Consider the following 14,590-nt stretch of genomic DNA (forward strand, 5'->3'; position numbering starts at 1 on the left):
TGAACCACATTCAAAAGCTTAAGCTGAGGTAGTCGACACAATCACCAAAACGCTATGGAATCACAAAAGGCCGGAAATAGAGGAACACAGATTTCCCAGAAAGTTGTGGAGCTGAAGAAGATAACTGAGATGAGGAAAGCTCAGGCCATGAAGGGATTTGAAAACAAAAGTAAGTTTAAAAAATTAAGGCATTTCTTAACCCAGAGCCCATGTGGGAACAAGGAGGGGAAGAAGGGTAAACAATACTTGGTGCAAGTCATGACGCAGGCAGCAGAGTTTTGGATGGCAGATAGAACATGGGAGCATGACAAGTGCATTGTAGTAGTCAAGTCTAGAAATAATAAAGGTTTTTAATCAGTAATTTTTTTTAATGGAAGGGAATGATATGGGGTAAAGGTAGGAAAGTGGAGTTGAGTATTATCAGATCAGCCATGATCCACTGAATATCAGAGCTAACTTGATGGGCAAAATGGTCTATTTCTGCTCCTACATCTTATGATCTTTGATCACAATGACTACTCTGTCCTCAGCCTCTTATAGTGTTCCAATGTGGTCTAAACTTGACAAACAGTGCTTCAGCTTTCAGATTAGGTGCTTTACACCTTACAGAGTCATCATTGAGTCCAACAACTTCAGACTGTAATCTCTTTCTCCATTTTCTATCCTTTCTCTTTTTGGGGAATTTTTTGTCATACTCTTTTACTTTCATGTTTGCTTTTGGATGGTAGATCTTCCTCACTCACTCCTCCATCTAGACATATCTTTTGTTTCTTCATTTGTCTCAATTATCATTATCTTTGATCCTGCACCATGGCCTGTTGTTATTTAATATCTCTTGTCCTCCACCATATCAAACACCTTTCTTTTGTTTCCTTCCCATTCTTTTCTAAATGTTCCAAGTTTCAATAAAAGGTAATTGACATGTGAAGGTACAGCCATAAATAGTGAGATCAAATAATTAACAGGCGTACATTAGCCAGAATTAGAGAAAAATCAAATTTTTGTGGGAGGTTACAGAGATGGAGTAGAACAAGAATTTGAAAACTGAGCATTGCTGGACCATTGGGTTCAGAGCAATTAAGCTCACATACCTTAATTATGAACTTTGTTTCACTGTTCACATATTCTATGACCTGCAGAACATTTCCTGCATTTTCTGTTTTTATTTTATGGGTGGTTACACCTATTGGGATAATATACATGGGATACGGACATCAGTGGCTAGGCATTTAGAGTCATATAGCATGGAAAAAGACCCTTCAGCCCAACTTGTCCATGCCAACCAGGTTTCGTAAACTAACCTAGTCACATCTGCCTGCATTTGGTCCATATCCCTCAAAATGTTTCCTATCCGTATACCTGTTCAAATGTCTTTTAAATGTTGTAATTGTACTGGCCTGTACCACTTCCTCTGGCAACTCATTCCATATAAGATCAGACATGATAATATTAAAAGTTGGAGCGGACTTGAAGGGCTGAATTGCCTATTCCTGCTCCTAATTCCTATTCACACCACCCTCTGTGTGAACATGTTGCCTCTCAGGTCCCTTTTAAATCTTTCCCCTCTCACCTTAAATTTATGCTCCTTCGTTTTGGACTCCCCAGGCCTGCGGGAAAGGCCTTAGCTTTTCACCTTATCAATACATCTCATGATTTTATAAACCTCTACAAGGCCACCTCTCAGCCTCCTATGCTCCAGCGAAAAAAGTCTCAGCCTATCCAGTCTCTCCTTATAACTCAAACCCTCCAGTCTTGGTAACATTCTTGTAAATCTTTTTTGCATGCTTTCCAGTTTAATAACTTCCTTCCTATAGCACAGCGACCAGAATTGCGTACAGTACTCCAAATGTGGCCTTACCAATATCTTGTACAGTCGTAACATGATGTCCCAACTCACTGCTCTGACTGATGAAAGCAAGCGTGCTAAATGACTTCTCCACCATCCTGTCTACCTGTGATGCCACTTTCAAGGATCTACGTACCTGCATCTCTAGATTCTCTACTATTCTTGGCTTTTATAACTTTGCATCCTTGTGTATACAACATTCAATTAAAAATTAGAGAAAGATGTAAAGGTGTGCTAATTTTAAAAATACATTTTCATAAAGCAATATTCAAAATTTTCTGCCTTTTCAATGCTTCATCTTTGTCCCAGCTTCACCAAATAATTATGAACTTGGAGAACTGCCACAGTGTTTGAGTCTAAATGTTCTTGCTGTAGCAGTAAAAGATATTAATGACAAAACTCTTAAAACTTTTTCAAGCTCTTTGTCAATTGTTATGGTGACATTGGTTTATCTCACCCAGGTTCAACTTTTACCTAAGCAACAATGTATCAACCATTAGCCTGACTGATGTAATGAAACAGGTTAAATTTCTATCTCTACGATCCTCAGTTATGAAATGCCATTATTGACAATGCACAAGAATCCTGGCGGGTTTACAAATTACTCAAATTTCCATGCTGACACAAAAACGTGTTTCCAAGAAAGCCTGACAAAGTAAATATCTGCACTAAAATGAAATACACCATGGCATCATATTTCCTACTTCTCGAATTACCACCACTACAAAATTATTATCCATCTGATTAGGTTGTTTTCTCTCAAAAGCATGTTGAATGGTGACCTGATATAGGTTTTTATGATATGAGTTAAAAGTGTACATATAAACCATTTCCATTTGAGGATCAGGTCAGAAAAAGGGTCAATAAGGAATTCCCAGTCAGTGAATGAATTTAGAGTCAGTGCAGACTTGATGCTGAATGGCCTCTTTCTGCACTGTAGGGATTCTATGATGATAGTCAGCACTAAATCCAGGAGAAACTTCTTTACACTGAACATGTTTAGAGGGTGGACCTCAGAAGAGAGAGGTAACACCTAAAGAATGAAAGGAATAAAAGAATATGTTGTAACAAGGTTTAGAGCTGGATGAACACGGCAGGCCAAGCAGCATCAGAGGAGCAGGAAGGCTGACGTTTCGGGACTAGACCCTTCTTCAGAAAAGAATATGTTGATCAGGTTAGATGAAGGGTGAAAAGAATAAGATAATATATTGATAAGAGTTAGGTGAAGGACGTGAGGAGGCTCATGTGATTCATAAGCATTGCATCAGTCTGTTCTACTGAATGGCTTGTTTCTGGGCTTTAATTCTGATTTCACAAATTGACTTCTATACAGAATTATTAAACCTAACCAGGTTTATTTATCCTTAAAAATAAAGCTTTGTGCCATTGTCAGTTTTACTATTTAATATATAATTAATTTATAAACAAGAAAATATCAAATATATCTGCTGAACAACATATCAGTCATCAAGCCTATAATCACCACTTGGAGCATTAGCAAAGGAAGTCTCGTCCCCTATACTGGAGCATGCGCAAAATGATCCTCATTTGACAGATGAAAGCAACGTGAGCAGATGGCACATGCGCTTCGGAATTCGGCCGTCAATGGGGAGTACGCATGCGTTCTGCGATCAGTTCGTCAAGCCGAACGGCGCATGCGTTCTAGGGTCCGACGTCGTCTCGGACGGAGCATGTGCAGAGAGTGCTGTGTTGGTGCTAGTGTCCGTAATTAGTGTCAGAAAGTGGTGAGTTTGAAGGAAATATTTCTCAATGGCTTTTGTGTGGGTGAAATGTAGAAGTTAGAATGCACCTCCAGTCCTTTTTTAAATAAAGGAACTTGGTACTATAAGTTGGGTCGCTTTCCTGCCGGCTGTGTAACTAAGTGTGAGTGCGGAGGCGCTCAGCGATGCTAGGCCCAAGCTGGAATGTTCTGTCCTTGTATCACTCTGACTTAGGTTTAGTTGTGTGAATATTTCATATCGAGATAGTTGGCACATTGCTTGCACAGTTCAATGTACACGTCCTCTGCATTAATGCTGCTCCTATGAGCTAATTTTCAATTAGCTATTAAGTGTTTGTTTGCTGGCTTACCATTTTCACAAATTATATTTGCTGTCTAGAATAGACTAGTGCATCAGCATGCAATGTTGCCTTCAAGTAGAATCCAATTGTAAGAGGACTGAACTGTGTTGTTAGGCCTACATAATTAAAGTGGATAAGGTATGATCATTTTGCAAGCTCGTTTACAGCACTGCATTTTGTGTATTCTCCACTAATTTGGTATAATATTTATGTATTCAATTGTAATGGATAAAGTCCCCTTGCTTTTTAACTAACTTGTTTGTATTCTGCACTGTAGGGATTCTGTGATTCCAAAATTCATTCCTGCTTTAGTGCAGAATTTTAATGTATTGGGTACAAATCCATTGCACATGCCTATTTGCTGTTTGTGTTTTTTTTTCTATGTTTGCTTTTCCAAGCCTCCTTACAGCATTCCACAGAGTGGCTTTCCTTCCTCTACTGAGCCCTTCTCTGTCACATTTATTTTCAATTATTATTTAAATGTTTACTAGTTTCCATTGAAGTTATGCCATTGGCCTTACTAAGAAGCAGCTGATTTATGTCTTTCTCATTTTTCCCCTTTTTCCCCCAACTTTAATTATCCTGGGATGCAGTTGTAAAGAATTTGAATTAGCCTTTATTATCAGGTGCGCTTGAATGAGTGCAGTGAAAAGTTTGTAATGTCTCTGCTTTGGTAGCTTCTTAGGAACAGGGTGCTTGGGTACAGAACACTTAAGTATGTGTAGCAGACTTGAAAGAATCGCAAATAAAAATTCAGTGTAAGAATAAAGAAGTTTTCTTTTTAAAAAGTACTCAAATTTTAGTCTGTGCCAGCACCGAGCCTTCAGATTGCCCAGGCCAAGTCTCTAGACCACACTAGGCCTCAGATCTTGAGCTTCCAGTCCCCAAGGGCCTCGCTTCTGGTCCAGGACTTGCCGCATCTGCACTGGCCTCTGTCCCGGGACTCAATGTCCCTGTGCCGGCCTGGTCTGGGACCCACCTTTGCGACTTGCTGCCCCCTTGCCGGCCTGGCCTGGGAGTTGCCTCTGGGACTTGATTGAGTTATTGTCATGCTGTGGAGAAAGGGGTTACCCTACCTCCCAGAATAGTGTCCTGATTCTTCAGTTCAGGAAGAAGAAAAAAAAGGAGGTGACTGTCACTACTTTGTGCAGTTGTATGGCTTCAGTGTGAGCTATGCTTTTTTCATTTTAGAACTCAACAGATGTACAGCTTTTAGTAGCTCTGTGTTTGCATCTGCACTTGGAAAACATGGTGTGGATACTACAATAATTCAAGCTTTACTTTTATTTTTCTGTTTGCATAACAATTTCCTCAGAATTGGAGGCGCATTATGATGCAGAAGGAGGCCATGCTGGCTATTGTGTTTGCACCAGCTAGCCAATGAGCATTATGACTTAGTGCTATTTTCCTGCTTTTTCCTTGTACCTTTGCACCTTGTTTTTATTCACATAATCATCTAATTCCATCTTGAATGCCTCAATGAATCTGCTTCAACGACATTTCCAGGGGGCCTAAACCATGTGTGAAAGCTTTTTTTGTCATCACATTCACCATATTTGCAAGTATCTTTAAATCTCTGCATTCTTGTTGTGGATCCTTTTATGAGCAGGAACAGTTTCTTCCTATAAATTCTATCCAGATCTCCTCATGATTTTGAAAACTTCTACTGAAGCTCCTTTTGGCTGCCTCCAGTCCGAATATCTGCCATCAATGCTCATAACTGAAGTTACTTATCTTTGGAAGCATTTTTGTAAATCTCTTCTACACTCTCTCCAATGCATTCACATCCTTACAACAATGTGGTACCCAAACTATACACAGTAGTCCAACTGAGGTCTAACAAGTGTCTTGAATAGTTCAGCTTTCCCTCATTGCTTTTGTATTCTCTGCCCCTTTTTTAAAAATGCACAGAAAACTGTTTAACTGCTCCCATCATCATTCCTATTACCTTCAGTGATCTGTGCACATACACATCCAGGTCCTTCTGCTCCTGCACCTCTTGATTTTATAATATTGACCCATGTTCTTCCTCTAAAAATGCATCAGCTCAGACTTCTCTGAATTGTATCACATCTGCCAACTCTCCCCACTCCGCCACTTGTCTTTGGCCTTTTGGAATTCTGCACTGTTCTCCTTACAGTTTACAGCTTCTAAGATTTGTATCGTCTGCAAGTTTTGAATTAACCCCTGCCCACCAAGATCTAGACCACAGGCATCTTGCCAAGATCATCACGTTGCCTCTACTTCTCGCCTTCAAGCAACTGCCAAACCTTTAAACAGACCATTGTTCGCAGTAAACTACCCAGCCTTTGGGAGAACATTGACTACAACACCACACAACCCTGCCACGGCAATTTCTGCAAGATGAGTCAGATCTTGTTGACATGGATACAACAATCGCACATGGCAACACCACCACCACATACATGGCAGATACTTGTGACTAAGCCGATGTTGTCTATCTCGTGTGCTGCAGACAACGATGTCCCGAGGCATGATATATTGGCGAGACCATGCAGACACAACAGCAACAGATGAATGGATGCAGCGCAACAATCGCCAGACAGGAATGTTCCCTTCCAGTCGGGGGACATTTCAGCACTCACGACCGTTCAGCTTCCAGTCTTCGGGTAAGCGTTCTCCATGGGGGGGCCTTCAAGATAGGCAACAATGCAGAATTGCCAAACAGAAACTGTGATAACCATGAAGGCGGCCTCAACCATGATCTTGGGTTCATGTCACACTACATGTGACCCCACCACACTGTTCTGTATCTGTAAAATCTTCCTTGCTGTCCTGTTTTGTCACTGTCACCTGGGTAAATAAGATCTCTCTACCTTAATTAGTTTGGACAGTTTTGGTTTACTTATTACTTTGGTTAGACCCTTGGCATGCGACTGTTAAAACCATCATGTTATTCCAGTCATGGTAGGAACTGCAGATGCTGGAGAATCTGAGATAATAAGGTGTAGAGCTGGATGAACACAGCAGGCCAAGCAGCATCAGAGGAGCAGGAAAGCTGACGTTTCGGGCCTAGACCCTTCCCCTCCCCCATTTCTGAAGAAGGATGTAGGCCCGAAACATCAGCTTTCCTGTTCCTCTGATGCTGCTTGCCCTGCTGTGTTCATCCAGCTCTACACCTTGTTATCTATGTTATTCCAGTCATTTGGTTTGCCTGCAGCACAACCTTATTTTTAATATTTTGTAATTATCTCTCTACCTCATTTAATCGGATTATAGGTCATCCCTTCGCTTGTTATTCAGCTGTTGACACTTTACTCACATCGTCTAACACTTTGGATCACCTGCAAGGATTTAGTATTCGATGCTCCACTCACACCATTTGTACAATCTTATGATCTCTCCGTCCATTGATTCTGTGTTCTGAATGCTCCTCTCTCACTGCACCCACATTAAAAACTGTTTGAATATCCATGTACATCGCATCAACAGCATTACTCTAATCAACCTTTTCTGTTCCCTCCTTCAGAACAATTCCATGATATGACAAATCAAACATGATTTTCCCTTTAAGAAACCCATGCTATTATTTCCTATTCAACCCACCACTTTTTACGTGACTATTAATTCTATCCTAAATAATTTTCTCGACGTTTCCTCAGCACTGATGACTGGTAATTGTTTGGCCTATTATTACAACCCTTTTTTGAATGAGGGTGTAACGTCTGCAGTTTTCCAGTCCTCTGGCACATCCTCTGAGTCTAAGGAAGACTGAAAGATTATAACCAGTGCCTCTGTAATTTTCATTCTCACTTCCTTCAGTATCCATGAATGCGTTTTACATGGTTCTGGTGTCTTGTCAACTTTAAATATCCATAGCCTATCTGACATTTTCTCCTTTTATCAATTTGGAATTCTTCTAGTGACAGCGTCCTCCTGCCATTATGGCTTAGATAACGCTAACCTCTTTGGTTGAAAACCCATCATGCTTTGAAGTTCGATCCGCTATTGTTCCTAAGGAGGCATTTTTGGATTTGATATTGGCAATTTGACTCCAAATACAGTATACCATTATTGATAAGGTGTGAATGCGATGAATGAAGAAGAGCGTGCAGGATGTGCACGAGATCATAAGAAATTGCAAGAGTTAGTCTATCCAGCCCATCGAGCCTGCTGTGCCATTGAATAAAAATTCTTCATGCATATCTCCACCTGTCCCTTGTTGATTTAAAACCCATCTAACATGGTCTTTGAAAACATTTGATGACCCATCCTGCAGTGGTTCAAGAAAGTAGCTCCCTGCTACCCCCTTGAGGGAAGATTGAGGTAGGTAATAAGCGCGAGCTTAAACAGCGCAGCCCACAATCCTGAATGAATTTTTTTTTTGTAAAAATAAGCAGCCTCCACTACTCTCTGGGGAAAAGAATTCCCAAAACCTATGATCTAAAGAATATAAATTCTTTATATTTCCATTTTAAATGGGCTACTTTTTTATTTCTAAAACCGTCCCTTTCCATCCCTCATTAGTTTTGTCCACAAGGAAGATCAAGCCTCTTCAGACTCTTATGTTTCAATATGATCATTCTTTCTTCTAAACTCCAATGAGTAAAAGCCTGACCTGCTCAGCCTTTCCACCACTTCCTCTGCATTAAGTGATGATAAAATTACTTTTTGTTTATGGCTGTTGTCTCAGTAATTAATGCAGAACTTTCCATCATAAGTGTTGACCATGGCTTAATTGGTGACAGACTTGCCTCTGAGTCCGAAGCTGTCTGGTCCAGTCCAGCACAAAAATCAAAGCCGGCATTTCCACTACCATGCTAAGTCCTGCATTACTGGAAGTTCCAGCTTTTGACTGAGAGATGAACTGAGCCCCTATCTGCCTCAGGTGGCTCTACATGTGAAATATTCCATGTCATATTTGAAAAAACATTAGCATTATGTGTGGTGACCATCAACATCACAAAAACGAATATCTGGTTATTATCACATTGTTGTGGAATCCTGCTGTGTGCAGATTGGCTACTGCATTTCCTACAATACAAAATTATGATACTTCCAGTTACTTAATTAGAACATGGGAACAGGAGTAGTCTATTACGCCCTTCGAATCTGTTCTGTCATTCAGTGAGATCATGGCTGATCTGTGGTTCGACTCCATGTATCTACCTTTTAGCCCATATCCTGTAATACCTTTGCTTAACAAAAAAAAATCTATCTCAGATTTAAAATTAACAGCTGATCTAGCATCTACATTTCTGGAGAGACACAACCATTCAAATTCTCATCAGCAAAGGACATAATGCAATTGGCAGCTGTTAACTCCTGAAAACCTCTGGTGGCATCAGACGACTACAGATTTGCGGCAAGAATAGTTTTCTATATTATTGAAAAGGAAATGAAAAATTTGCATTTATATTGTGCCTTTCACAACCTCAGCACTTCTCAAAAGTGCTTACAACACATTAGGAAGAATCTGCATGCACTGTTGTTTGTGGAAGAGAGTTCCAAACCTCCACTATCCAATGTATGTAGAAATGCTTCCTACCATCTTTACTAAATGGCCTGGCTCTCATTTTTAGACTCTGCCCCCATTCTAAAATCTCCAACCAACGCAAAAGCTTGTCTTTATCTATCCAGTCTTTTCCTGTTAATATCTTGAAGACTTAAATCAGATCATCCCTTAACCTTCTAAATTCTAGAGAAAAAGGCCTAATTTGTATAATCTCACCTCATAACTTAGCTCCTGAAGCCCAGGTATCATGCTTGTAAAACCTACGTTGTGCTCCCTCCAAAACCAATACATTCTTCCTAAGGTGTTGCAAGTACTTTTGAGAAGTGCTGTGGTTGTGAAAGGCATGATATAAATGGAAATTTTTCAGTTCTTTTTCAATAATGTAGAAAACTATTCTTGCCCTTAATTTGTAGTCTGATGCCACAAGAGGTTTTCAGGAGTTAACAGTTGCCAATTGCATTATGTTCTTTCCTGATGAGAATTTGAACCATTTTGTATCTCATTCAGAAAAGTCTATTCTTGGGGCATCTGATTAAAATACCAGGAAAAATTGAGTGTCTAGGGATGAAACTGCACCTATGAGTCATTAAGAATTAATTGTAAATTTAATGTACTTGCAAATCTACAGATATCTTGTTACCTAGATATCAATAATTGTGACAATTATTGCTACAGAACTGTACTGAGCTTCAAAAGATCTTTTATTCGGCTTGATTAAAAAGGGTTCCAGATTATTATTCACATTTTGTGTTCACCCATTCGGTCTTTTTGTTACTTTTATCCCAATATGTTTTGTTAACTTATCCCAGTATTTGTTACACTCTCTCTTTATTTGTCTTTCTGGTCTAGCTCTGCAGAAATGTAGAGGTGGAGGACAAGGTGTGCTGCAATGAGAAGTGGAGCACTTGGCATTCTGATACATTACTTGCAATGGGCTTGGTTGCAAAATACCTGCTTTAATATTTTTTTTCCCTTTTGACAGGGCAACCTTTCAAACTGAAGAATGAGCAAGTCACCTCTTCCCAGACGTTTGTCCATGTTATGATAACCAATTACTCGGAAGTTGCAAAATCTAGTTGATTGTCTATGTGGCCTTTTCTTGCTTGAGTTTTCATAGGTTAAAAACAAATTGCAGTCTCTTCCTGTCCTCCACTCCCATGTCTCATAAGGCTTGCGTTTCAGTGTTTTCACTGATCTTTCTCCGCAAATGATTTTTTATCATTGAGTTTGTACAGTGATTTAAGACTGAGTCATTATATCAATGAAGGGTGATTGCAAAAGAAAGCTTTTCATAACTCTCATGCATTAGATGGCAAGTAATGGGGACAAATTGAACTGTGTCCACTTAACATCCCAAATCTTGGATAGAGCACAAGGACTTGGATTTGTTATCTAAGTCTTAATTCAAATATTTAATTGGAATGGTGAAACTGCTCTGATTTCAAAATCCTTTAGTTCACAATAACAATTTCTTTTCATCTAATAATTTTAGTCTATATTTTTCTGAAATTCATGTGTGTCTCCTTACACCTGTGACAATTGAAAGTAGTTGAAGCAAATTCTTGCTAAATTCTTAATGGAGAAAAGAAGAGATAAAGCATCTAATTCTCCTGTACAGCAGAACTCATCCTTCTCCCTCGTCTCAGTCTTTTTTTGGTGGGGAGGCCCGTAAGAAAGCTTAAGGTTTGTCTATATACCCTTAAGTCACAGCAAAGTTGCAGATCTGACAGCTTATTCTTCGTTGGTTTTTGGGTCTTGTGGGGTGAATGTTTACCAATATGCAGCACCAGTGTTAGTAAAGGGGCCATCTGCGCTTCAAGCCTCTGGTCAATATGGCAATATCTATATTTTTAGGGGAAAATTTTATTAAAATGAGTGCTTCAAGTCTTTTGTAGCTGATTCAGAGCAGGCATTTAAATATTTTGAATCCTGATAAAGCAATTCTGGGTTATACAGACATTTGTACGTCAACCAAGTTTCATGCCTACTGTTCAACTGAGGGGAACGCTGAAACTGTTATCAGAGTAGTTAAGGCGAATAACAAAATGCACTCCAAGGGGAAAGTACAGAACATGTGAAAGTGAAAAGAATATGAGGAAAGGGTTAAATAAAGAAAGATGTGAGAAAGCGTGTATGGAGCATAAACATTAGCTTAGACTGGATTGGCAATATGGCCTGTTTCTCCATAGTATAACCATCCGAACCTCTTGATTTTAAATTGCAATTTAAAATATCTTTTGTTGAGTGTCTTTGGCATTCCCTTCCTCAAACGGCATTTGATGCAGAACCTTTAAATATTTTTAAGGCAAAGTTAGGTAGACACTTGATTGCCATGGCAATGAAAGATTATCTCGGATATGCAGGAATGTAGAGTTGAGGTTAAAATCAGACCAGTCATGATCTTATTGAATGGCAGAGCAGGCTCAAAGGACTAAGCAGCCTTGTCCTTTTAAACGATAATGTAAATGGAAAAGTTGAGTCCCCTTACACCTCCTGGATAGGGACAGCACTAGGTTAAATACAAAGTAAAACTCACTGTACTCTTTTTAAATAGGAAAGTAAAGTATCCTGAACTCTTTGGAACTGAAACGACCCTCGACTCTTTTCAACTCAAAGTTCTTTCAACTTTTTTTTTAATATAAAGAATGATGCTCCCTCAACTCCATCCCCATCAAACTCTCCTGGGATAGGGACAACAATGAGTTGAAATACAGAGTAAAGTTTCCTTTACCAGTTTGAACTGGGAATAAAGTTCCCTTGACACCATCCCCATCAGACATTCTTGGGATAGGGAAAACAAGGGGTTGAAATAGAGGAAACCTTTCTCTACTCATTTGAACTTAGTCCCGTCAGCTCCATCCCCGTCAAATACTCCTGTGAGAGGGACAACAAGGGTTTAAAATACAGGATGGTGACAGAGTAGGACACTCCAGCTGGAGCTCATCCGCTCTGCCGTTCTTCCTCTTCTTGTCTCCTTTTGCCTCTTCTTCTCTCCTGGCATCTGGCAATGACTCGCAGCCTCCTGGTGTGGTGTGGCAACCTCCCAGTCTGGTGTAGCAGCCTCCCATGTGGCATGGTGATGTCCTGGCATGGAGCAGTGGACTCCCAGGGTGGCTTGGCGACCTACGGACCTGGTGTAGCAGCCTCCTGGCATGGTGTCCTCAGCTCAGTGTGGCAGTCTGAAGCGATCTCCCAACCTCATGATCCTCAAGGTGAAGCCCAGCGTGGTCTGCAACCAGGGCCCGGTGTGGACTGTTGGCTAGGTGCCAGTGTTATCTGGTTTGGAAGACAGTGGTTCTGAAATTTTATTTCTATAATGCTGGGCATTTTATTTCTCTATTTTCTAAGATCTTGTAACTAAAGAAGCTGTACCTAGATACCTGGAAATAAAGTTCCCTTCACACCAATCCCACCAAATACTTTTGCAAGAGGAACAACAGTGGGTTAAAATAAAAGCTCCCTCAGTTGTTTCAGGGAGTCCCAAATGATAATAGGGGAAAAAATAGCCGCTGCTGGTGCACCATACTGAAATCAAACATAAATCCAAAAAACTCAAATGGAAACCTATACAATGGAACAGAAATTTACTAGATATCATTTTCTAGGCTGTTCCTTATTCATATATTTGTTAAGTATTTGCTAATCTCACTCTGTAATATTCTTGCCTAAAACATTGACACACAACGCTCATTTTGTGTTACAGAAGCAGAAAATGCTGGAATTGCTCAGGTTAAGTGGCATGTATGGAAAGAGAAATGGTTAACATTGCGTCAACCTAAAACATTAACTCCCTCTCCACAGATGCAGTCTAGCCTTCTGAATGTTTCCAGCATTTTCTATTTAAATTTCCAGTATTTACATTATTTTCCTTTTATGTATTTTGTTGAACTCTGATCAAAATTCGGATGTGATCCTCGTTACCATGGTAAGTGGATGTTTTGGTAGCTTGACATGAAATGTGATGGATTTCCAGAATATATCTTTAATCTGAATTGTAGGCAGGGAGTATTAAGCATTATTTAGAATAAATTTGTAATGGTGGGTGTATTTGTTGGCATGTTTTCGTTTTCAGCTTCTGTCTCCAAGGTAGGGATGCTATGACTATACCACGTGTGCCCAATCGGGTTCTTAAATGTGCCTTGATCTTTCCTCAGTATCAGCTGCTCTTAATCACAACTAGAGCATGCACATCTATCCACTGAATTAATACATGAAAGTGTTATAAATTTTATGCATATAAATTGAAGTATGCTGGCAAATGTTTTTGTAGATTTGCAGGTTAAAAATGTAATCTTGCACGAACTTGCTAGGTAACTGGAAGACACAGCAGTTTGTTTCCAAGGAGAAACCTGGTCAGGCATAAATAGTATTTAAATTGTATTTTTCATCCTTCCGACCACTCCGCCCACCACAAACACATGCACACACCAACTACCAAGGTTGCTGGGTTACAGCCCTTGGCTGGTGATTTGATAATTCCGGAAGATGTTATTCTCGTGGCATATGTTCGTGAAAATCATTGTATAAAAATGTGTTGATGCGGGCGATACTTTCCCATTTGTTAGGTATAGGAATGAAGATCTGTGAATGTCCTGTGGAAGTTTGACTAATCAGTAATTTTCAGCCATTTAAAAATGAGAAATTTTCGTATAGAATCACAAAATGTTACTGTGTGAAAGGATGCTGTTTGGCCTATCAGACCTCTGGAAAATGCTGCTCTTTTCCACGTTGCTCTGCATTATTCTCTTCTTGCAAATATATTTGAATGTTATTACTTGACCTTTTTCCATAATCCTTTTAAATAGTACCTTCGAGATCCAAATGAACTGATGTATACTTGAAGTCTGAGATTGAAATAGTAAATTGATAGTTTTCCATAGTTGCTGACAAATCTTTATATTTCCAACTTTATCTTTGTAGTTGAGATGATGTTTTTTAATGCATTTTGTGTGACGTACTCTAGGGTGGGATCTTGGAGATTTATTTCTGTCTCTCTCTCGATAAACCTGAGGAAGGGGAGAAAAGGATTTATGTCTCTTTATTATATTGTATTCCCTTAAATGTGTCAAACTGTTTCATGTAGAAAGTACCTTTAGATGGAACAAAAACAAAGTTGCTGGAAAAGCTCAGCAGGTCTGGCAGCATCTGTGAAGGAAAAAACAGAGTTAACGTTTCGGGTCTGGTTC

General features: G+C 39.6%; 1 protein-coding gene across 2 annotated transcripts in view; it reads left to right on the forward strand.

Annotated features, from left to right (window-relative positions):
- Positions 1 to 3,424: 3,424 nt before the first annotated feature.
- LOC109912731 (small glutamine-rich tetratricopeptide repeat-containing protein alpha) overlaps positions 3,425 to 14,590 on the forward strand; it is a 44,768-nt gene continuing 33,602 nt past the window's right edge. For both annotated transcript variants that reach the window (XM_020512167.2, XM_020512166.2), the window contains exon 1: positions 3,425 to 3,591. The gene's annotated coding sequence lies outside the window, so the exon portion shown is untranslated. The remainder of the gene's footprint in view (positions 3,592 to 14,590) is intronic.

This window comes from Rhincodon typus, chromosome 29 (genome assembly GCF_021869965.1).
Source record: "Rhincodon typus isolate 14 chromosome 29, sRhiTyp1.1, whole genome shotgun sequence".
Classification (NCBI taxonomy): domain Eukaryota; kingdom Metazoa; phylum Chordata; class Chondrichthyes; order Orectolobiformes; family Rhincodontidae; genus Rhincodon; species Rhincodon typus.